Here is a 24,104-nt window from a genome sequence, read left to right on the forward strand (position 1 = left end):
GAAGTTGCTGGACGGTTAGTTGTGCGATAGGGTGAGTGGAGAGTAAAATACTTAGGACAATTGTCCGGGTCTGGAGGACAGGCCCCCAGGCCACCAGCGCTGGCCTTCCATTTCATCTGCCAAGGTCATATCCCTGGAACCCCAGGGTGTGGCAGAGAGAAGAAAGGGTCACTTTGCCCAGCAATGCCTGGGGACTTGGCAGGGCAAGCAGCACCCCAAGGGGGTTCCTGGTGCAGACTGTGGTTTGGTCTGAGTGAAAGACGACTCAGTCAACTAGAAGAAGTGGTATTATTCAAACCTCTGCAGGTATCTCTGCCACTTGCTTGCTAAGTGACCTTAGGATAAGTGACTCATGTTCACTTGCTCCTCCTTCCAAACTCTCGCATGGGGACCTATGTGTACTTCCCTTCTAGCACGGTAAGTATAAGTGTTATGAACACTATTAAGACAAGCACAAAGATCCTTCTTCCACCATTATTATACTTTTATTTTAGAATTTGATGCTATCAGGTTCCCCGCATTTGGTCTTGCACTGGATGCTATGCAATCGGAGCAGTGGCCATGGTTCCTCTTAACCACTGTACCTGCAGCCCTCACTGTGCAAGCCAAGACCTTCTGCCATCGAGGGAGAAAAGGCTCCTGGTTCGTGAAGGAGAGCAAAGTAACGATTCCTGAATTTTAGATACATCACCACTGAATCCTCGTGGATTCCACTGTGTAGATGGTTTGCTTTCCAACTGCAGGCAGCACATGGCATTGAGTCTCAGGACGACTGTGCAGCTTTACCTTCTTCTCTGTGATGCCTCAGGAAGCAGGCCTGGTACCTCCTGCAGTGAAGAAAGAGAGCTTGCACGGGCATTTCTTCCTTGGGTAGACTGCTCTTCACTCGCTGGTTCCCCGTTTTCCTCACATATTATATTTCCAGGGACAGCAGTAAAGGGAGTATCTCATTTAGTCAACTGAAATGCTCTGGGCATAAAGTAAAACATAACAAGCACTGACTACATTATACATCCCTCCTTATAAAACAGGGCTAACCAGAAAGTCGTTTCTGTTACAACCATGAAAATTCCACCTGAAATCCCGGTGTGATTAATGCTCAGTGGAAAAGAAGAGTGATGGGTAATTTGATGTGTCAATGTAACCGGGCAACCGGGTGCCCAGATGTTTGGCCAAGCAGTTCTCTGGTTATGTCTGAGAGGATGTTTCCAGATGAGATGCCCATTTGAATCAGTAGGCAGAGTAAAGCAGGTTCTCTCACTATGGTCGGTGGGCCTCATCCAATCTGTTGAAGGCCTAGATAGAACAAAAACCCTGGTTCATTATGAAAGGAAATTTCTTCCTGCCTGATTGGTTAGAGCTGGAACACTGTTTTTCTTCCTGTCTTTACACTTGAACTGAATCACCGGCTATTCCTGGGTCTCCAATCTGCTGGCATTTGGCCTACACCATCTGCTACCCCAGTTCTCAGGCTTTCCAACTCAGACTGGAGCTACACTTTGGTTCTCCTGAGTTTCCAGCTTGCAGGTTGCTGATCCTGGGATTTGTCAGCTTCCATAATCACATGAGTCAATTCTTTGTAAAAAATAATTTCCTTATATACACACAAAACCACACAGATGCACACACACACACACACACACACACACACACACTTCTGTGAAGAACCCTAATTAATAATAATACAAGGAGGTTGGAAGCTTGTTTTGCCTTAGTAAGTTCAAGAGACCAAAAGTTGATGAATTCCTTTTCCTTGCTAATTAAGACTCAGAATTTTTAGGAGGAATACTGACTATTGCGAAGGTGAATCACTTCCTGTATAATGCTGTGGTGAAAAGAAGGAGAATTAATGGCTGGGTGTGGTGGTGTACGCCTGTAATCCCAGCACTCTGGAAGGCTGGGACAAAAGGGTCACAAGTTCAAACCCAGTCTGGGGAACGTAGTAACTTAGCGAGATCTTGTCTCAAATAAAAAACAATAAAAGGGCTGGAGATGTAGCTCAGTGTGAAGTCCCTGTGCTCAATTCCCAGGACCACAAACAAACAAAGGAATGAGGAGAAGGAGGAGGAGAAAGAGAAGGGGAATTAACATAAACTGAATGTTCGCTATCAGCCAGCCACTCACACCAGCATCAGTTCAATGAACTGAATTCAGGATATATTTAGTATCTTCAAAAATTAGTTTAAGAACAAGTTTTAGACAGTTTTAGGCTAGTTTTTCATTTGCTTTCCTCAATAAACATGGCCTTTACTAAACTGCAAAATCCTTGAATGTAGTCCCAACACAAGTCAAGGCAGGAGCCTCCGTCAAGAGAAGCTATGCAAGCCTCAAGGGGCGAAGTGTGACTTCTTCCCTTGTGCTAATCAGTAGAGTGGTCATCACTTTAAAAAAGCTATTCCTACCTAGACCATGTCTTTGGGATGCCAAGTAGGTGACTGGACATTCTGTGCCCCTGACCCCCATGGCCGGGATGAAGACTTACATCAGTGTGATGCGGAATACATAGAGCTACTTCCTCGTAGACTTTCCGTACATCCCAGGAAGACTTCCAGACTCAGCTCTGTCCCAGATGCGTAAAGTACAAGACTCTACTGGGAGACTCAGAGTCAGGAAATTAATCTAGACCTGTATCTCAGATGAGCAATGTGGGGTCCCATGGCCTCCTGGTAAGATCTGTCTGGGTCCTTTCTTATCTACTTGGTGGAATGGATGGGAAGGTCAGGGCGGAAAAGGCTTCCTGCCAAGAGCAACAGACTGGCAGAAGTCTCATCTCACCCTTGGATACAAAAACAGATCTACCCGCCCCGTCTCTGCAGTGTTTCACGAAGCCACAGCCCAACTACTGACAGAACAATGCTTGCTGGTGGCCAAAAGCAAGGACTAGAGACCTTGCCTTTGCCACTTGGTTTGTCACCTAACTGCTCTGGGTCTTGGCAGGGGAGGAAGAGAGAGGAAGACAGGACTGCTGAATTACGGAGACTCCCTTTCCTTAAAAACGCCAAGGTTTTGGGTCCTCTCCTTCTAGAGCGGTATTATCAGGAGGATAAGCTTCCCAACTAATCAGAAGCAGAACCTTGGCCGTCGCAGAGTGCCTTCTTTTCACCATAGCAGAGATCCTGAGCTGCTCATGCTCCTGTTCGGTTTAACAAACATTTGGCAGCACTTTCCGTAACCTAAAACCCTGCGCTTGGTTCTGAAAGCACAAAATGAACCCACCAACGTGCAGGGCCTTAAGGAGTCTCCATAGTGCTAGCTTAGCAAAATACGTGCAAAGTGCTTATTTTAAAGAACACAAAGACAAACATGTGTCAGTTCTATTTTCTTTTATATAAAAGCAACTTCTGTGGCACTGGGGACTGAACCCAGGGCCTTCACACTGAGCTTCATCCCACTACCCCTCCTCTTCTTAATATTTTTAATTTTTGAGACAGGATCTTGCTATGTCACTAAGTTGTCCAGGCTGGACTCAAACTTGTGGACTCAAACTTGCCTCAGCCTCCCAGGGTGTTTGGATTACAGGGGTATCTCACCATGCCTGACTTGAGGGCAGCTTTAAAAGGAGTCTGAAGATTTTCCTGGTGGTACTCCTTCCATTGACACAGAGCAGCCTCAGCAACTGTACTGGAATCAGTTGAATTTTGTGATCACAATGTTAATGCCAGGGGTTGGTGGGAAAAAGTTACTGCCTGGATTTCCTTTAGCACTCTAGGGAAACTGTCTACCACATAGCAAGCCTGACAACCCACAGATACCTTCATGTCCAGGTGCCCTTGTGAACAGCCCCAATGAGCTCCTGAGACTCCCCAACTGCTGGACTTGGGAGAGAACACTGCAGTGGAAACATTTGAGATGGCATCCCAGCCACCCCTGACTGCTTCTGCATGGCATGTCCTGGGAGACAGAGACCTGCCTGGTTCAGCCTTTTCTGAATTCTGAACCACAAAGCTGGAAGCAATCTAAAATGATGATTTTTCTAGGTGTGGTGGTGCATGCTTGTAATCCCAGCACTTGGGAGGCTGAGGCAGGAAGATCAAGTTTGAGCCCATCCTGGGCAACTTAGTGATTTAGTGGGACCCTGTCTCAAAATAAAAATGGCTGGGGTATAGCTCAGTGTTAAGGCCCAGGGTTCAACCCTCAGTAGTGGGGAAAAAAAAGTGTAACCTTGACATGCATTTTAACCTAGAAATGTTTGTACGGAACTTGAATATTCTAAAAAAAAAAAAAAGAAATTCAACTTAAGAAAAATGCACTGAACATAACCCTTCAAGTCATATTTACGGTTGATCTGTTTCACATTATCATTGTTCTTCAGGACAACTGAATTTTTTGTCTTTGTTTGAAAAAAAAAAATCATCCTGAGTCTTTATTTACTCCAACCATAGTGAAACACATTCTGGTCTGCTGATCAGAGGAGAAATACTGGAAGATAAGAATAGACTCCTGCCTTCTACCTTCTTGGCTGGACCGTGCGGCACATGACCTTCCATTATAAATTCATAGATGTTTCAATATTATCAAGATTCAAGGGCTCTAACTCAGTCAGAGGCGGAATGACCTGCCTCTACAAACAACAGCTCTGTGACTCAGTGGACCAAACCCTGGTCTGAAGATGCAACTCCACTCACTGCAGAAAATATCTCTGTTTTAGCAGGTGATGATTTCTGAGCCTCCTTGGGAAAGCAGCTAACCTTGACCTTCATGTTGGTTTCTTTGTTGCAAAGTTGTAGCTACAGCTCTGACCTATCTTCAGAGTTACTGTGTAGGTAGAGGGAAGCTGCAAAGTGGTTTTAAATGAAGTCTGAAAATTAAAAATATTAAGTCAGCTTTGCAAATATGGTAGTTTTCAAAACTCAATTGCTTTTTTCTTTTTGAGTTAATCCTAGCCTGGCACAGTGGCACACATCTGTGATCCCAGTACTCAAGAGACTGAGGCAAGAGGACCCCCATGAGTTCAAGGCTAGCCAGTGCTACATATTATGGTCAGGTCAAGGCCAGCCTGGACTATGCAATGAGACCTTGTTTCAGAAAATAAAACCAAACAGACAAAAAATTAAAATTGCCTGCCTTTTGCCACCTGAAGTGTAATTGTATATGAGTAAGTAAGTTTGTGTCGGGTAGAGTGGGACTTAGTGGATAAACATAAAACTCACTTAGGAGCCTTTGGGTTTGGAACTAACCAATGGAACACACAAGGGAGGACCTGATTTCATGAGTGCACTAAGTACAGGTGCTACGTAAAGTCCACACAGGACAGGGGAAGACAAATGAGAGGTTATTTAGATAATCTCACAAGTTCACAGTGTGGTTCCTTCCATTGGTGAGGCACTTCTTCACTGAAATATGTTGAAAACGATCACTGTCCTTTGCAAAACCTTTTGGAAATCACTTATGGCAAAAAGGGCAAGTCTGCATGTACTATGGTTGGTTTTCAAGCTGGTGAAGAGAACACCCTTTAAACTCCAGTTGCTTTTCATTGCTAACATGACTGTGAAAACTTGTCTCACTTTCTTCGCATTTTGCCTGTGTTTGTGAGGTCTCATTCTTCTCCACTTGGCTCCAAGGTTACTTCCTGTCTCAGACCTCCTAATCTCATACCTCCTGTCTCCCTGCTGCTGGGCTCTCACAGCCTTCATTCACCACTCCTCATGGCCAGTTCCGACGCTATGCTCAAATGACTCGCTTGTATCCTGCCTTCCCTTTAGACTGAGGGTGCCCCGGGCCCAAGGACTATGGCTTATTGATTCCTCCATCTGTCTGCACAGCCAGCACACAGCTCCACGTGCAACAGGTGCTCAGTATGCTGAATGCTCTGTCCTTGGACATATCTGCCATCACTTAGTTTACTCTGCATTTCTAAGACCATCCCTTGATCTCTGTGGTTCCCTTTGAGTTTTGATCCTGAAGTTCTTAGCTATGAAACAGAGGTCATGTTTGCTGACGCGAGGCCTGTAGACATCCGTGTACATGTGCGTCTCCCGTGTGTGCATGTACTGAGCCTCTGTCTCACGTTTCTAGCTCTGTCCGTCAAATCTTCCCTTGTACACTATGCTCTATTTTCATTCCTTCTTCCCAGTTCCCTTCTGGAACACATCTGAAGGTGAGAAAGCTTCCTCTTGTGACTATATTTGTACTTGCCAAATACTATGCTGAATCCAGCTACAATTGTGCGATTATTCTGAGGAAAGTGTTATCTTTCTAGTGCAAAGTAAATTTTCTTATAATCTACCTATCAGAAGCCTATTCGAGTCTTTGAATATGGCCTGGAATAAGCAAGACTCTGTTTGGAGATGTTTCTAGCGTAAAGAAACGTAGGCTGGAAATATTCCCCAGGAGTCAGCATGAGTTATTGTTTTAAGAATTTAAGAACATCTTGAATGAGAAGTGGTCACCAGAAGTGATAAACGCATGGTAGGAGGCTAAACAGAATTAATTCTTCTTAGTTATGTTCATTTTTTCTATTTCCATAAAGACTTGAGGTTACTACAAAAAAAATACAGACACGCTGATTCAAAGATGCCATTACACGTCTTTTCTCCATTTTCACAATTTACCAGTGACAATGTATATTTCTAACTAGAAAAATACCCCAAACCCCAACATGATATTTAAAGAAAAAAACTGAAAGAATTAAAAAGTGAACAGATTAAGATATTTAAAAGGAAAAACACCTATCTTATATATTGTAGCCTGGGAAAAGCAGGGAGCAAAGGCACTTTTGTTTATTTACTTATTTTGTCTTTTTGATTTTGTTTTTGATTTTGTTTGTTTGTTTTTTTCTGGTACCAGGAATTGAACTCATGACCTTGTGCTTGCCAGGCAGGCGCTGTGCCGCTGAGCTAAATCCCCAGCCCCTGTTTTACCTTTTTGAGACAGCGTTTCACTATGCAGTTCAGGCTGTCTCTGAACTCACTTTGTAGTTCAAAGTGAACTCACAGTGATCCTCTTGCCCTCACTGGGACTACAGGCCTGTGCCACCGCGCTCAGCCAGCAAAGGGGCTTTTTATTGTAATATCTTATAATGAGAAAACTTTAAATTCACAAGAGTAAAAATAGCGCGTGATGTTCCAGGTACCCAGCAGTCAGGCTAATCAATTAACCACGCTGCTGGCTTTGGTCGCCTATGCCCCCCTGTCTTTTACTTCATGCAGTTCTTTTAAAGGGTCCGGGTTAGCCCTTCAGTGTGGGTATATTTTATTTTATATACTGTAGCTTGGGTCTTGTCTTTGGGGATACTTCACAAAGCCTCAAACCTTCTGGACACCCACTAATGCGCTGTGCCATCTTGGTACTGCGAACGTGCACCCTCCAGCCCCACCCGGAGAAAAGTCCCATTGAAGTCCGTTTGAGCAAACATCTATGGGAAGCAAAGAGATAGGGTATTTACTCAACTTTTCTCCTGTAGGCTGGGTCAGAGAAAAGACTCCAGTGGCCGGGATAAAGCTAGGGCTGGCCAGGCCTTGGCAGCCCCAGCCACCCCATTATGATTCAAGATTGGGGTGTAAACGAATGCAGTGTTTAACAATCGCCAGTTTGCTTTTAATGTTTTATAACCGTGACTGGGGCTGGGGAAGAACACAGTAGTGTCTTCTTCACTGGAGCTGAAGTCGAGGCTTTATTTAGTTTTTGGGCAAGCAGCACTGGCAGCTGCACGGCCTCAATGGGCGCTTTCTAGTCCGGAGCGGGCTGCGGGCTGCGTTGCTGGGAGCCCGGGGTCTGGAGCCGCCCGGAGCGCGGCGGGGGCGGAGGAAGCGCAGCCCCGGACTGCCCATCCGCATCCCGCTTGGTGACAGGTGCTCTGAAGAGGAGCAAAGCCAGCCCTCCCTGCCCTGCCGCGGCTCCGGAGCCCAGGCCCCGCGTCTGACACTAACGGTCGTATTTTTTTTTTAAATGCATTTTTGTTTCAGGCGTCCGGAGCATTGGCGGGCAGAGATGGACACCGTGGCGTGGGCTCTCTCTGCTCAGCCAGCGCTGGTGCAAACACTCACAAAGCCCCTGACTTTGCCTAATGACCAAGACTCACTTTGATAACAAACCAGCGCTGCTGCTGGCAAAGCAACTTCTTAGATGGCTGACGCAGTTCCAGCGGGCAGGAGCATTTGAAGGAAAGTCTCTAAGTCCTGTTTCCTCACGGCCAGGCCAAAGCAGATTATCTGCTCTTGATTTGGATTGATAACCCTGTTGATTATTAACGATCATTTACCAAGACCTTTTATGTGCCAGGCATTGCGTTAGGTACTTTATGTTCACTTTCTCCATTGCCGCGACCCTTTTAAGTTTTCTTTTTGATGTTTTTCCTATTTAACCAAAAGGAAAAAAAAAAATATTTTTAAATTCAAAAGGAAAAAAAAAATGAATTTCAGAGAGATTAGGTAATTTGTCCAACATGGTCAAGCAGTTTGTAAATGGTGCAAACAGAAATCCAATCTTGTTAATGACTGTAAAATAATTTCTACTCTTTCTAGGGGGAAACTTACAAATTTCAGGTTGAAGGCCCAAGGTGGCTATGGCCTGCAGCAGGTGAGCCGGCCATGGGAATGCAGAGCAAGTTAATAATTCAGATAGTCTAAAGTAGCTGCCCTTTTCTTTGAAGAAAATTGCAGGCAAATGCAGATAAAGTAAAATTAACTGGGCAGAGTTGAAAAAGAACCCCTTCTCAACAGCTCACAACTTGAACTTGTATAAAACCTTTTTAATTCCAACAGCTCATTCTTATTTTATTTTAAATAATTGCTCATTAATTTAAAACACTTTTAAAGATTTCATTTTTGGGGGAACATTTTGAAATTTAAATGAAAATTGAGAAGATGGATTACAGAGAGTTGCCATAGCCTTCCACCCCATTTTCCCTATTGACATCTTGAATGCACAGTATTATAATTAATAAACCAATATTTATAAAGTAACTGATGACATAGTTTGTTTAAATTCCTTCAATTTGGGGCTGGGGATTTAGCTCAGCGGCACAGTGCCTGCCTGGCAAGCACAAGGTCGTGAGTTCGATTCCTGGTACCAGAAGAAAAACAAAAACAAAACCCAAAAAATTAAAAAAAAAATTCCTTTGATTTTACTTAATTTCCTTTTCCACCTCTGGTGCCATCCAGGATACCACGTTATGTTTAGCTGTCTGTCCTCTTGCTCTCTGCTTGGCTTTGAGAGTTTCCCTCACTTTGGTGGGTTTGGATTACCTTGACAGTTTGGACAAATGCTGATAACTGATTTTGCCAGAGGTAAGAGGATGCCCCTCTACTGGGATTTGTCTGATGTTTTTCTCATGATTAGCCTGGGGTAATGGATTTGGGGGAGGAAAACCACACAGGTAAAGTGCTACTTTATCACATCATATCAAGAGTATGTTGATAGTTCAACATGATTTATGACTGTTGATGTTGACCTTGATCTCTTCATTGAATAGTTTGTCAGGTTTTTCCACTGTAGAGTTACCTTTTTCCCCTGTATGCACTGTGTTCTTTGAAAATTGCTGTGCACAACCCGTATCATTAGGAGTCCTCAATAACTTTTAAAATAGTCTTATTCATTTCTTGCAGCCTCTCAAAATGATTTATTCTTATTTAGCCTTATTTGATATCATTTGTTTATCAACCTTTCTACACCTATTCTGCAAATTATAACTAACAAATTGTAGACTTCCAATGGACAGATTATGTAGTTCACTTTGTCCTTCTGTGCTTGACTTGCCAAAGCCAGTTGAAGCAGACATACTGAAAGAATTCTGTATTTAATATTAGCTGAGAGTAAGGAAGTGGTAGTCCTGGGAAGAATTAGAAATTGTTAGGTATCCTGAAATTTGGTTTGGGGCCCAGCGCTATTTTTTTTTAATTGGAGAAAAGGAAGGCATAATATTTTCCTCATCAAAGTCTAGGGACTCCTCATCTTTTATAGAGAAGTTGAAGGGGTGAAGTGTGTTGTCCTAAGTCACAGTGGCAAGTGTCTCAACCCTAATAAAAGAGAGTTCTTGCTGTGAATAGGGTATAGTGTCTGCTACAAACATAGATTTCCCAACCAAACACAAAGGGCAGCTGATTCCTTGGTGGTGATGAGGATGAGGGTGTGTAGACGCTTGGGATATGTGCAGTATCATCTCAGTAACATTTTTATACATTATTTGCTACAGCGTTTTGTAAGGAAAAGGCAAAGTACCCAACAATAAATTCACCTTTTAGACATCAGGTTATTTGTTATCTTCCCAGGCATTTCAAATTTTAATCAGTTCTGTCTGTGGGTTATTGAGGGTATTGTTTTCGTTGCTCACCTCTGTTTTAAATGTTTTACAGTACATTTTTATGAATTAAAACATCAACACAAACCATAATGTCAAAGAAAAACTAACACAAAATATGTGAAAAATGCAACTAAACATTGGCTGATGTCAACTTGGGTGAAGAAGAAACAACCAAGTTAGCAGTGTGCCCTTGGTCTTGACCTGCTGGTAACTAGCAGTCTGATGCCGTAAGTGTCGATATGCTATCAATTGACGTTCTAGATTACTTAGGCAGAGATTGTCTGCGCATCACATTTGCCTTTTTTCTGCTGTGGTGATGAGCGGGAGAGTTCAGAAAGCAGAGTTCAATTTTCTTCAAAAAAATCTGCCCCCAAATTAACAATAGGAAGAAGCTGGCAGGCCAGGCAGATTAGGCTAAGCTCACCCACAGAAGAACATAAAAGGCACTCTTCAAGGGAAATACACCCAGAGATATTTTAAAGGAAGTCATTAATAGGCATATAGGTTTGATTTATTTTATCCAATATTCAGCAGAGGAGAACAAATAGATATCTCCCCTTGATAAAGGGGGTAGGCAAAGGAATCCCTTTCATAAACCTGTCACTAAAGTACATAGCAGTGGCAATGAGAGGGGATGAAAGGCAGCAATGTAGCCCAAGGTCTCTGAGCTTTTTAAGGGTAAGAATCTCCTTTAGAAGTCAAAATAATTTTGCAGGTATGGAAGCAAGTGTAGCTTACTGTCTTTTCACTGATGACGTAAAGAACTGTATGTTAAAGCTGATATTAATCACATATTTACACTACAGCTTCTCTACACATTTGAGAACCCAGATGCAGATGTGTGTGAAGGCATTAAGGTCTTAAGACTATCTATAGTGCTTGCTGCAGAAAGGCTTGCCTTCAGCCCTGAGATTCCAAGGCACCACCCTTATCAGGAAGACACAGGCTGCGCCACCCCACCCATGTCCAACCTCCATTCCTAAACCCGACCTTCTCTTGTAGTGGAGGAGCTGATCCATGTGGACTTTGGCTCCTGAGGATCCCCTCCCTTCTTGTATCTCCACAGGCCACTTAAGAGGGAACTCCCTGTGGGCTGAGAATTGGCCTGGCTGGAGTCCTTTCTTCCAAAGTCTAAGCAACTCTTGGTGGCAGTGGACATTCCCTCCTCTTGCCCGTGCTGCCAGTTCACTGAACCGTGTGCCAGCCTAGGGAGCAGCGAGAGGGGGCTGGACTGGGGAGAGCTTTGGCCATCTTGGTGCTCGGAATCTGTCCCTGACCACAGCACAGGGCCCACTAAGCAAAACCAGGGTATGACCTGAGGTTCTAAACCGCTCCTGAGGTTGCATATGGGTTACCCTGCCCTATTCTGATTTCTTGAGTATGATACATGCTTTTCTGGTTTCTTGTATAATACAGTAAAGACTGAGGTCTTAGTGGGTCTGTCCTCTGTCCCCACTCCTTGGTTCCCCTGAGGGCAAGTCTCCCCCAGCTAGGGTGTCTCAGTAAGTCCTGAGGAAAATCTAACATTTTCTTCCTTCCTGGCTGCCCACCTGATGAGCTCACTCCCATCCTGGGAGATAGAACCCAGACTTTAAAACAAAGCTGGGATTCCTCCCTTCTTCCCAAAACCACAACATTAGAACCAAACCAAAGGCAAACCTGTCCCACTTTTGATTGATACCCAAACTAACATTAGAAAGCTTTACTTTAGGCCTCAACCTTTGGTAAAACTGCAAATATCCTTAAAAGAGAGCACATTGGTTAAGATATCAGTAAGTTACCACTGAACGAGCTTATCAAGTTCTTTCCTAGTGGTAGATTTCAATAATGGGAGGATGGAAAGATAAACGGGAACCCTTCTCTACCTACTTTTACCAATAATCAGGAGAAAGCAGAAAAGAAAACAAAGATTAGATAAATTAAGATTTAAATTTGGGTTCTTGCTGTATCCTCTGTCCCTTCACAGTACCGTAATTATTTTCCAGAGCAGACATAGGCACATTACTGAGACTGTCATTCAGATCACATTGGCGGTACCGGAGCTAATAGCCCTCATTATATATCCAATGCTGTTTTACGTGATTTACATCTAACAGCTTTCTTTACCTTGTATTTAACAAGTGAGGAAATCAAGGCCCAGCATGAATAAAAGTAACTTGCCCAACCCGTTCAGTAAGTGATGGGACCAAGCGGGGAACCCAGGCAGTGTGGTTCCAAAATCTCAAACAGCACTCTGTTCTCCTGACCAGCAAGGGGGAGCCAGAGCGCACTGTGGTTCCACGGCAACGGTGGCCTCTTGATGCGGGACCTCAGGGCAGGTCATTTGACCTCTCGGGCTTCAGTTCCACCAAATGCAAGAGATCAGAGTAGATGACCCTGCTCCAACGTTCAGTGATCCCATGTGGGACACAGCTGGTCACGAGATTTGACAGCCTGGGTAATTAATAAAGTTGAGAATAGATTTTGTCCCTGTGCCCCAAGGATTTATGTGCTCAGAGCTGCTTATGCTCTCCTTTACCTATATTCACTGTTGGTTACTCTTCCTGGTGACGCTAACAGAATTGATATGATAGGGTGCTTATGAGACATGGGGGTGGGGAGAGAAGGAGCATTGGAGTCAGGGGCAACTGAGTTTGAAATCTGCCAAAATTGAACAGCAGCAATGCCCAGACCAAGTTTTCTGTGCTTTAGCTTCCATGTTTGCAAGGGTTAAAACAGCCACTCAGGGAGGCTGTAGAGAGATTGAGTAAAAATAACATATGTGAAGAGCCCAGGCCAGTGCCTGGTACATAGCAGGTTCTCAGTAAAATTGGGTTTCCCGTCCCTTTCTAACAGGTGACATGCAGAACCCAGAGTCATGGTGGCAGTAGGGATACCATACGACCTCCAACCTCTTCTATGTACCTAATTCCAAGACAGCTCTTGGTATAGGCAAAGGGAGTTATATCTCTTTTTGTAGACATCTCTCAAGGTATTTTCCTAGCACATAACAATTCTCTTTTCTTTAGAAATGACTGTGGTAGACAGAGGCTTCCAGATATAAATAATAAAAAAATCCAGTGTAAACAGGCCTAAGTAATACAGGGAACTTGCTTGTGCATAGAACTGAAAAGCCAAGAGAATGTAAGCTTCAGACAAGACTCCAAGCAGGGCAGTGATATGGTAGTGGTAGGGATGTGGCTTATTTCTGTCTCCGTTCTGCTGTCCATGATGCTGGATCAATATCTGACTCCTCTCAGTGTCACTTACTGGCTGCCAGCAGCTTCTGGAAGGGACCGCACGTTTTCACCCTGACATCTGCAAGGCACAAAGAACATCTTGGCCAGAGTTATCAGCGAAGACTCTGACTGGACTGATTAGGATCCTGCACCCTTCTATGAATCAAGCATTATGTCCGGGCACAGGTTGATTGGCCCAGGGTCATGTATTTTGTTTCTTTGAGGGAAGGGAGACTCATATTTCTTGGATCCCCAAGCAAACATTAAGTGTTCTTGAAAAGGGAGAAGGTAATAAATACATTTGTGGAGGATGCCTGATGAGCTCTGAACAGAAGCGTATGGCTCGGGGTCACTGGAGCTGAGTCATTGGGATGGCCTTATTCCAGAGGGTGGGCCTCAAAATCCTGCTGCTTTTTCTCAGAGCTTCTCTGCATTCTGCTATACTCAGGGCTTGTTCATATTTCCTTTTAACCTGTAGGTGTTTTTATTTTATATTACTGCATAACAAACCGCTCTAATACTAGCAGCTTAAAGCAACTGTTTTACTATTTCTCATAATTCCAGGTTGACTTGGTTTGGCCAGGTAATATTTCACTCCATGATGTTGCCTGAGGGCTTAACACACTTGTTGCAGTACAAGACTGACTTGGTGAGCCTTGGTTCTACAAGTTAATGTGGTGAGGTGATACTACCCAGGTACTTCAGCAAACACTGATCAAACAAGTACTTTGTAAGTGTGATTTGCATCTACCTTCAGTTGATAAGGGGTTACCTTACTTAATGAGGGGAGGTCTTGTCCAGTCCTTCAAAAACCTTAGCAGCAAAACTGAGGGTATTCTGGAGATGACATCTGCCTTAAGCTTGCAGTAAAAGCCACATTAGCTGCCTCCACACCCTTCCCATTTCTGAATTTGCTAATCTTCACAATAGTATGAGTCAATTCTTTAAAATTCCTAGCTCTCTATCTATCTATGTATCTATCTACCTATCTTATTGGGGTTCTCTGAAGAATCTCAGCTAATACAACATCTGAAGCAAGGATGACTGAACTGAAATGAAATGGGCAAGGCTGGAGAGGAGCAGAAGAAATCGATATATTAGCCAGTAACTGGTTATACATTTCCTTTGTGTATGTGTGTGTCAAAAGTTTCACAAATTTCAGATTTTACTTGTTCAAACCTCTGGTGGGCAGAGAATTAGAATAAGGCAGGTGAAAGATTTATGTCTATCATGAATTAGATATTGAAACAGCTCCAAATATTTCTTAATGTTTACCTGTATATCCATAACCATGCTTGGCACATTGGGATTAGGGGTGGGGTCCTGACCAGAAGTGGCGGTGTCTTGTGCTCAAGCACCTACGCTACACTGGTGAAGATAAAACAGACCATAAGCAGTAAAGTACACAAGTGGTCTTTTCTCTGCCTGTTGCACTCCTACTCATTCTTCCTTATCAGCTCAGCCTTTCCTTCTTTTCTTACCCTAAGTCTATCCATTCCACTAGGCAGGATAGCTTTCTTCCCACCTCTGAGTTCCCAGAGCATTTTGTAGCCATTTTCACTCTTTTACTCTGGTAGATGATAGCTTTTGTTATGTGTGGTGGGCAGAATTCCAAGACGGCCTCCAATGATCCCGTGTACAATCTGCTCCCATCAAATGTGAACACAGTCAGCGAGTGTGATGAAGATTGCTCCTATAATTGGGACTTGGCCAGGGGGGTTTTGCAGATGTAATTACAATGCCAAACCCATGGGCCTTTGAACAGTGAGATTATGATTGGTGAGACAGAGCTAGGCAGGTCAACTTTAAAAGAGAGGATGCTTTGCAAAAGAGATTTGAGGTGTAAGAAGGACTTGCTGCAGGGAGATACACATTTGCTTGCATGGAGATAGAGGGGTCTACAAGGCAAGGATTGTGGGCACTTTCTAGAATCTGAGAGCAGCCCCTGGTTGACAGCCAGTGAGGCACTTCCATCCTACCATCTCAAGGAACTGAACTCTGTCCCAACCACATGTCCTTGGAGTGGGTCCCAGGTCCCAGCCTGCCTGCCACCTCAGTGTCAATACTGTGAGACTCTGAGCAGAGGACCCTTTGTGCTGTACCCAGGCTTATCAGCCACATGACTATGAGCTAAAAATAATACTACTTCAAGGTGCCAAAGTTGTGGTCACTGGTTACACAGCAGTAGAAACAACTACACTATGTATTTGTCTTCTCCACTGAATTATCATCTCCTGGAAGGTAGGGTCCTTGCTCTAAGCAAGAGTGTAAGCAAGTGCTTGACTTGGAGTATGTTGTAGTTTGGGGTTTTTACAAGGTGAAACAATACAATACAGGACATACATTTTATAAGATTATTTATACTAGTCACCCAAAGAATCACATACAAAAAGAGAGTGCAGGAAATCTGTCCACACACTAAAGACCAAAGAATCCAGCTGAGAGCCTGGATCCCACAGTAATGGCCTGCATGAGTCCAGCTGAAGACCTAGAGCCCATAACAGTGCTTCCCATGAGTCCAGTTGGAGGCCCAGAGCCCATAACAATGTATCATGCAGGGCTGTTTCAAGGATCTGTGCTGGGAAGGCCCCAAGGTCAGTGGTGGTAGCTAGAAAGTCTGTGCCAGCGGGATGAAGGACCTGTGTTAGCAGGCTGAGAGAGCTGTACTGGAGCCAGGAAGTGACACTCACAGTAAGAAGCAGAGCTCCCCTAAAGTGAATTTCAGCCATCCTCAGCAGCAGTGAGGTCCTGAGCTCTTCCAGTGATGAGGAAAGCTAGTTCCTATCAGGAAAGGCAACTCAACAAGCTACTCCAGGAGACTGAGCAGTGCACCATATTCCCCTCTGGAGCCAGGAAGCGATGCTCAAATTGAGGACTATAGGTCCACCAAACTGAACGGTAGCCATCCTCAGCAACAACGAGGTCCCGAGCTCCTCCTCCAAAGAGAACAGCCAAGCTCAGCAGGAAAGCCAGCAAGATAACCTCCTCCAAGAAAACCAGCAGCTCCTTACAGCTCCTCTCTGCTTCCAACAGACTCCCAGCAGCTTCTACCAGCTCCCAATAACCTTCTTCTTCTTCTGCAGTTATGTCTATTATACTGCTGGCAACGATCCTCAGGTGGGCCTCCCACACCCAGCACCACACTTACCCAGTTCAGCTGGAGGTTATAAGTTGACCACCAGCTGTCAATCCACTACAGTGGGGCACTGAGGCATGACCTGGAAGGGTGTGTTCTTGTTCCTGCTCCTCCCTTCATGCTCTGCTTCATGGCTGCCATGAGGGACGCAGCTATCCTCTGCCAGGCCCTCCCACCAGGCCACTTCTGCTTTGGAGTCTTCCAACCATGCACTGCATCCCCCAAAAACCGTGAGCCAAACTATACCTCTCCTGGTTTAGGTTGTGGGCTTTGGGTGTTTTGTCTCAGTGACAAGAAAGTAATTAATGCAGGAACTGATGGAGAAAAGACAGCAAGAGACAAGAAATGTTTCCATTCTTGTTGCTATGGTTTGCATATTTGTGTCCCTGCAAAATCCATATAGTAAAATCTTTATCCCCAGTGAGATAACAGTATCAGTAGGTATGTGTCAGTAGGTAGGGATTTAGGAGAGATGATTATGTCATGAATGTAGAGCTCTCATAAATGGGATCAATGCCCTTATAGAATTGGCCAGAAAGACCCCTAGACTCTTTTACCACGTAAAGACACAGTGACAAGACTCCCTCTATTAATCAAGAAATGGGCCCTCACTAGACACCAAATCTGTTGGTATCTTGGTGTTGGACTAGTCCAGGTCAGAACTTCCAAAACTTTGAGACGGAAATTTCTGTTATTTTTAAGTTACCTAATCTATGGTATTTTGTTATAGCAAATACAGTAGACTAAGACACTTATTTTGAGGAATAACTTCATGATGTTCTCCTTACGGAACCTATATATATATATATATATATATATTTGTTCTTTCCAGCCACGAGTTCTTTCCAATCACACTGTACTCACTCTCTATGGCCATATTGTGCTTTGTAGGCCCAAGAAGTGATGCAGCCCTGATGACCCACACACAGATCACAATGACCATGCTATTTTCTTGCTATTAGCCAAAAGGGCATCTTGGAATCCTCCAAAAACTAGAAAACATGTTCTATTTTCAAAGTTTCTCTCCTAATATTTTAAACTAATGTGTTTAAAGGGGCTAAAGAGCTTTCTGATAGTTCAATTCAGGCACCAGAGCCTGATTGGAAGACTCGCAGCCTACACAGCTTGACGTTTGACTCTGGGCAGCAATAGAGCGTGCACTCCAGATTAGAAGAAAATGACACGATGGCTCCAGTATGTGTCACAGGCCACCCCCCAGCTGTGTATGTGGGTCTTGGATGATGTAAGAACAAGGATCTCAGTGGTGCATGGAGACAAATAAGTGAGCAATAGCCAGTGGCTTCCAGTTGGCTGGCCTGTTATAATCCAGGAAAATAAAGCATTGGTGACTGCTTTTGGTCTCCTCCTCAAACAGAGGAGGATGAGTTTAAATGATGAGGATTTAGTGCTAAACCACACAGATAAAGTCCCTGCCGTGGAGAGCTTCAATTTTAAGAATGCCCTAGGGGTTGCTTTGGTTAGAGAATTCAATTACATTTTCGGTTTCACAAATGTGCACTGTGTGACCAGCCCTGACCAGAGAACATTTTTGTAATGCTATAGAACTTTAAGTCTCCCAGCTGTTTACATTGACAAGCCTCATCCAAGGTCTTGTGTGGTCTTCTCAGAAATTTGGGGTGTAGCTGGAAGATGGAGCACTGCCTCAGGCCAGGGGGCAGCATCCATGTCTTCTGTGAGTAAGATAAGTGTATACCCTGTACCCTGTCCCATGTGCCAACCTCCAGGGACACCTGCCATGAATAAGGCCTCCTTAAGGACCTGGAATCCATGTGTGCACCGAGGAGTAGCTTTGGAATAGGATGCTTGCTACACCTCTCTCTGCTCAGGGGCATCCAGACCAAGGCTCGGGCACGGGCATGGGCACCTGTGTCCTGCTCCCCCTCCCAGGATGGCAGATTGGGTGCTAAAGCAGCTGCTGAGGTGATGTTGAAGGGCCAGCTGAAGCTCTACCCAGAAGTTCAAAGGCCTGGAGGCTCTGGGACTTTCTCATGGAGCACTCCTGGGGCAGCACGCTGCTTCAGCGGTGGCATGACCAATACGTGCCAGAGCTAAAGGAATGTTTTCCACTCCATCCACAACAAATAAATGATGTCTATCTACATGAGGAGAGAAAGACAAAACATCTGCCTCTGCATACAGAATGGCAAATGAAAGTCCTCCACATATGAGGATGTATGAAAGAAGATGAAGTAAAAAAATGAAGTTAGAAAGGTGGGTACACAGTAAAGTTGCAGTAGTAATAATAATTATTGATATTTAGAATGCTGTGTTTCTGGATGCCCTTTAAAATGTCTTATTTGTTGTATTTTCTTTTCTCATTCTAAACAGATATATCTCTTGCACCTAATTTTATGTTCTTATTCATAAAAAGGGCATCACATTTTATCCACTTCATACAAATCTGAATCTACCTTTCATCGAGATCTTTTCCCTGAAAAATAGTGCTGAAAACAGAACATAAGAAGTCAGCAAAGTCACGATAAACCAGTTCCCACCTGGGAATTAATTTAGAGTATTAAATCCTCACCTCCTCCTACATGGTCTTGAATTTATTAAAAAAGCTTAGAAGATTCAAATGGCAACAAGGGGTGTTCAAAATACGTGTATCCATAGGATCTGCCACACAAGCTTTTCCAGAGAAAGCCAAATACTAGCTCTCTCTTCCTAGCACAGAAGAAGATAGGTTTGCCTCGATCTGTTTTTGGAAGGAAATTACTTTAAAAGTGCAAAGCTCCAAAAACTGAACAGCATATCATTTTGTCAGTGTGTATCTTTTGAAATCAATTATTAATACAGAGGTGGCCACTTTCAAATGCCTTTGTACACCACATCGACTGATATTTTCCATCAGTTCAGAAGGGAACAGCCAAGTGGAAAGCCAAGGAAGGGAGGAGAAATGCCTGCTCATTTTGTTGCCACAAAACCAAAAGACTCTTGATTTATCAGTATGTGTGGCACACTCTTTAGTGTGCTCGGGGGATGTGGTGAGGGTAGAGTGGTGGAAATAAAGTTGTAAATGTTATAAATGCAAGTCCTCTAAAGTAGGCCAATTGGTCAGCTGTGAACTTGGCAGCATCCTGAGGCATGTGTGCTGGGCAGCTTCAGAACACGATGTTCTATTTCACTTCTGAGAGCAGAGAGTAGAATAAGGGCTCAACCCAGGACAGGGAAGGCTCAGCACAGACATGAGAGGGGCTAAAAGAGAAAGGAAACGGAAAGAAAGAACAGCAACATCATTACACTGCTGACCACAGAATTGAGAGAGAGAGAATATTAAAGTCCCCAAGAGAGAACTCTGATCCTGATGTCTGCTGAAATTATGTTCTGGAAAATTTAGAGTAGTTGTGTGATTGATGATTAAAAGTAATAACTGGATGCTTTATGTAAGAGTAATGATGAAATTTTGCAAAAGTACTTGGAAATAATGCTGTGTCTATAAACTTTCAACTATAAAGATTCGTGGCAAAAAGAAAAGATTAGAAAATAGTTCAAAATAGATTCCTTTAGTTCTAAATTGAATAATTTGCTGGGCCTTTTTCAAACCAGAATTTATATTTCATATTGTTTGAATTACTGCTTTTGTTTGCTACTGAATAAAATGTTAATACAGGACATATAAAAACAGATGAAAGTATTTGGCATGTTTGGTTAATCTCATATTTTCAAATGATTCTGAAAAAATCACGAAAACTAAAAAGTAAGAATTAAAGGGCCGATAACAAATTATACTCAAATTTATAAAACATATTATGGAAAGTTAACAACGATTTATACCTTGAGGATTTTTTTAACCAAAAGAGTTTGAATTATGCTACTGTGACATTCTGTTAGACAGAATCATTTATAGCTGATAGCACGCAATGAATAAATTCACATATGCTTTTCTTCACTATCTGATATGGTCAGTAGCTTGAAAGGACAGAGAGCAAACTAGTGTAATTGCTTAATTCCACATGTGTGCTAACACTTAAAAATATTAAATTGAAAATAACTTAGTAAAGAATGTCCCTGTGCTTGATTTCTTGCACAGAAGAAACACAAGTATAAATGCAAAAATCGTTTTGACTTAGTCGTATTTCTTCTTTCGTGTACACAACAAAAGACAAAAACAAAACCAAAAAGCCACCTATTTATCAGTGTAAAAAAAAAACCCTAGAGACTGCAGAGCCCAAAAGACTCAGCTGGTCTTTGTAAAAGAGTTTATAGCTTTCAGCTGAAATCTCTAAGTGCGAATTCTCCTTCTCAGCTGCTGGCTCTTGGTGAGCTCCCTGTGACCTCTGACCCCATTTCCATGGAGACAGAGGTGGGAAGGGTAAAAAATAAGGGGGAAACTTTTTAAAGGGGGCATTTCCAAATCCCCACTCCTCGGATACTAATGGCTCTCCCAAACTGGCCACACATCAATCATTCAAATTCACTTTCAGTTCTTCAAGGTTAAATGGAAACAGGATATTTGATCCTAAAGATAGATAATTTATAGAGACACAAAAAAGTAACCTCTCTTTTTGATGCTGCTTAATTGAGGCTCAGAATGAAGGTTAAAAATGGCTGCTGATGTTTAACAATGGAAAGAGACTTCTACCATTATCCAGGTTCTGGTTTTTGGCTGAGTGCCATGAATGTTATGTCTCAGAACTATGCAGCCTTCTCCTGCTGTGGAGATTGGCATCCTTCCAAATATTAGAAACTTGGGATCTTCGTGAGGAAAATTTTTTTAAAAAGTGATTTTTTTTTTTTTTGCTGGATGTAGTGACAAATACCTGTATCCCAGCACTCTGGGAGGCTAAGTCAGGAGAATCCCAAGCTGTAGCACAGCCTTGGCAACTTGGTAAGACCCTGTCTCAAGAAATAGTGCAGTGTACTAATAAAATAAAATTTTAAAAAGTGGGGATCTGGAGATACAGCGCAGAGCAAAGGCCCTGAGTTCAATCCCCAGTACTGCAAAAAAGTGGGTTTCCCCACTTTTTTATCAGTATGTGTGGGATATATATATCCCACCCCTCACCTACCAGCTTTTGTTCTTGACCATTTATCTGAAGCTAGTAAAAATAAAAATAATGATGATACTGTAACCACTACTATATCACCAGTTCTACAATAAGTTACCACAGCCATGTATTGCATCATCCTGCTATTTATAACATGCATTTATAACATGCATTTATAACATCCAGCCATATATTACGTACCTGCTACTGTAAAATTTTTGCTCATTTCACATAATTTTTGAAAAAAAAAAACATATACAAAAGAGAGAGAATTGTTTGATGAATCCTATATTGTTTTTTGTTTGCTTGCTTGTTTGTTTTGAGACAGAGTCTGCTATGTAGTGCAGGCTGGCCTTGAACTCACTTATGTAGCCCAGGTGGGCCTCAAACTGATGAGAATGCTCCTGCCTCAGCCTCCTGAGTACTGGGATTACTGGTGTGTATCACAACACCTAGCTGAATCCTATATTCTTATTACTCAGTTATGATAATCTCTACTAATAGACATTCCTGTCTGATTTTTTCCCCCATCTGTTCCTCCATTAGCTTGAAGCAAATTTAGGATATTTTTATCCATAAATATTTTAGTATGTATTTGTAAATTATAAAGCCTCATTAAAACAACACACACTACCATTATTATTCTAAAAATAAATAACAATTACCTATTACCAACAGATATCAAGTCAGTGAGATGGCTGAGTTATTTATGGTCATTCCATTCATATCCTTTTTCTTTCTTCACATTTTATACATACAGAAACAGAGAGAAGGGAAATTTAACAATATCTCATAGAAGATACGTAGGAGACCCTGGATTAAAACCCAGATAGAGCTAAATGCAAAGCCCATGTTTACTTATGTAACCTCCCAGATCAAAAGACTTATAATAAAAATGCGAGCTAATTACATTTTTTGTGTAATTCGTATGTGTTACACTTTGTTCTGTTTCCTTGTCTTTACTCAAACCTGACAATAGTACAATGAGGAGATAAGGGACGCAGAACAGAAGGGTAAAGCAACAGCCAGGAAGTGGCGTTTTCTGTTAAAGGGGTCACTCACTCACATGCTCATTCATTCACACACGGACTTTTCATTTATTTTTGTTCTATCAATCAATGCATGCAGATACATAATATAGTTTCACTGTTTAAAACTCATGGGGTTCAGACACGTGGTACCCTGCAATCCCAGCCTGTAATCCCAGTACTCCGGGACCACAAGTTTGAGCCCAGCCTGGGCCACTTAGTGAGGCTCTGTCTTAAAATTTAAAAAAATAGATAAAAAGGACTGGGGATATAGTTCAGTGTGAAGGCCCTGCATTCAATCCCTAGTACCGCAAAAACAAAAACAAACCAAGAACCCCCCGCAAAAAAAACCCCAAAACCCCCAAAACCCCCCAAATCCTGGAGGTTCAAAACAGTGTTCCTTACCATCCAGGTCCGATACCGAGAGGTGACCATTATTTTCGGTTTCCTGAGGAGCTTTCTGTAGATATTTTATGTACATATGAGCAATGCAAATCCTTTCCCTCCTTTTCTTACAGGGAAGGCAGCACACTGTAGTACTGTCCTGTACTCCAGGGTTTCACTTGGAGCCTTGCAATTCTCTTTTGCACAGAACCCTCACTACACCATCCTGCCCATTCACACTGGCAAGAACACCCAGGCCTAAGTCTCTAAGTCTTTAAATCTTAACTGCCATGTAAATATTTAATGTTGAGTTGGAACTTTCATGTTTTCCTTGCTCATACTTTGAGCCCGCCTAAGCACTCTAAAATCAATTCATTCTGCTCTCAGTGCCTTAGGCAATGCCCTGGAACTTACAATAAAGTAAAACACACAGAATTGTGTTCCCTGAGATCCTAGTAAAGTTTTCTATTAAAAATAATACAATGTTCTAATCAACTACCCTTTAGATTTTCTTTAATGTGCTCCTTTCACTTTGAGGTTAACCATTTTAAGTGTTGTCAGCGAGGAGGGAAGATAGCTTGCAGTACAATACAATACTGATTGACATGGAACATAGAAATAAAATATAAAGATATTTTAAAATAGTTCCACTGAGACTTTCTAACCACATTGGTTTGGGGCCATAATTGCCAGAATCTGTACAGTATTTTAGAAGATCCTAAATTGGCGTTGCTGTCAGGTGCCTGGCAGTGGAAAACACGAATCCTGAAAATCTAGGCCTGCAATGAATTCCAATATGTAAAGTTTCATGGACCATCTAGTATTACTATTCTCCCCATAACATAAAGAAATATGTCACTATGAACAAGAGTCAGCCAAACAGCCAGATGTGGTGGTGCATGCCTGCAGTCCCAGCACTTGGGAAGCCAAGGCAAGAGGATCGCCCCGAGTTCAAAGCCAGGTTGGGCTCTAGAAATAGTGAGTCCCCATTTTTTTTTTTAAAACAAACAAATTACCAAAGACAAAACTATAGAAACAGATTCACAGATACAGAGGACACAGAAATTATCAGTAGAGTTAGAGAAAATG

At 42.8% G+C, this 24,104-nt stretch overlaps 1 long non-coding RNA gene across 1 annotated transcript; it reads right to left on the reverse strand.

The window, feature by feature from the left end:
- Window positions 1-468: 468 nt before the first annotated feature.
- LOC102011707 lies at window positions 469-23,248 on the reverse strand. Its single transcript, XR_262364.1, has 3 exons — window positions 23,037-23,248; window positions 1,076-1,296; window positions 469-827 (listed from the first exon to the last, which is right to left on the reverse strand). It is a non-coding gene; the product is annotated as an uncharacterized LOC102011707 (long non-coding RNA).
- Between the last annotated feature and the right edge of the window lie 856 nt (window positions 23,249-24,104).

Source organism: Chinchilla lanigera, unplaced genomic scaffold (assembly GCF_000276665.1).
Source record: "Chinchilla lanigera isolate Chin_1 unplaced genomic scaffold, ChiLan1.0 scaffold00045, whole genome shotgun sequence".
NCBI classification, from domain to species: domain Eukaryota; kingdom Metazoa; phylum Chordata; class Mammalia; order Rodentia; family Chinchillidae; genus Chinchilla; species Chinchilla lanigera.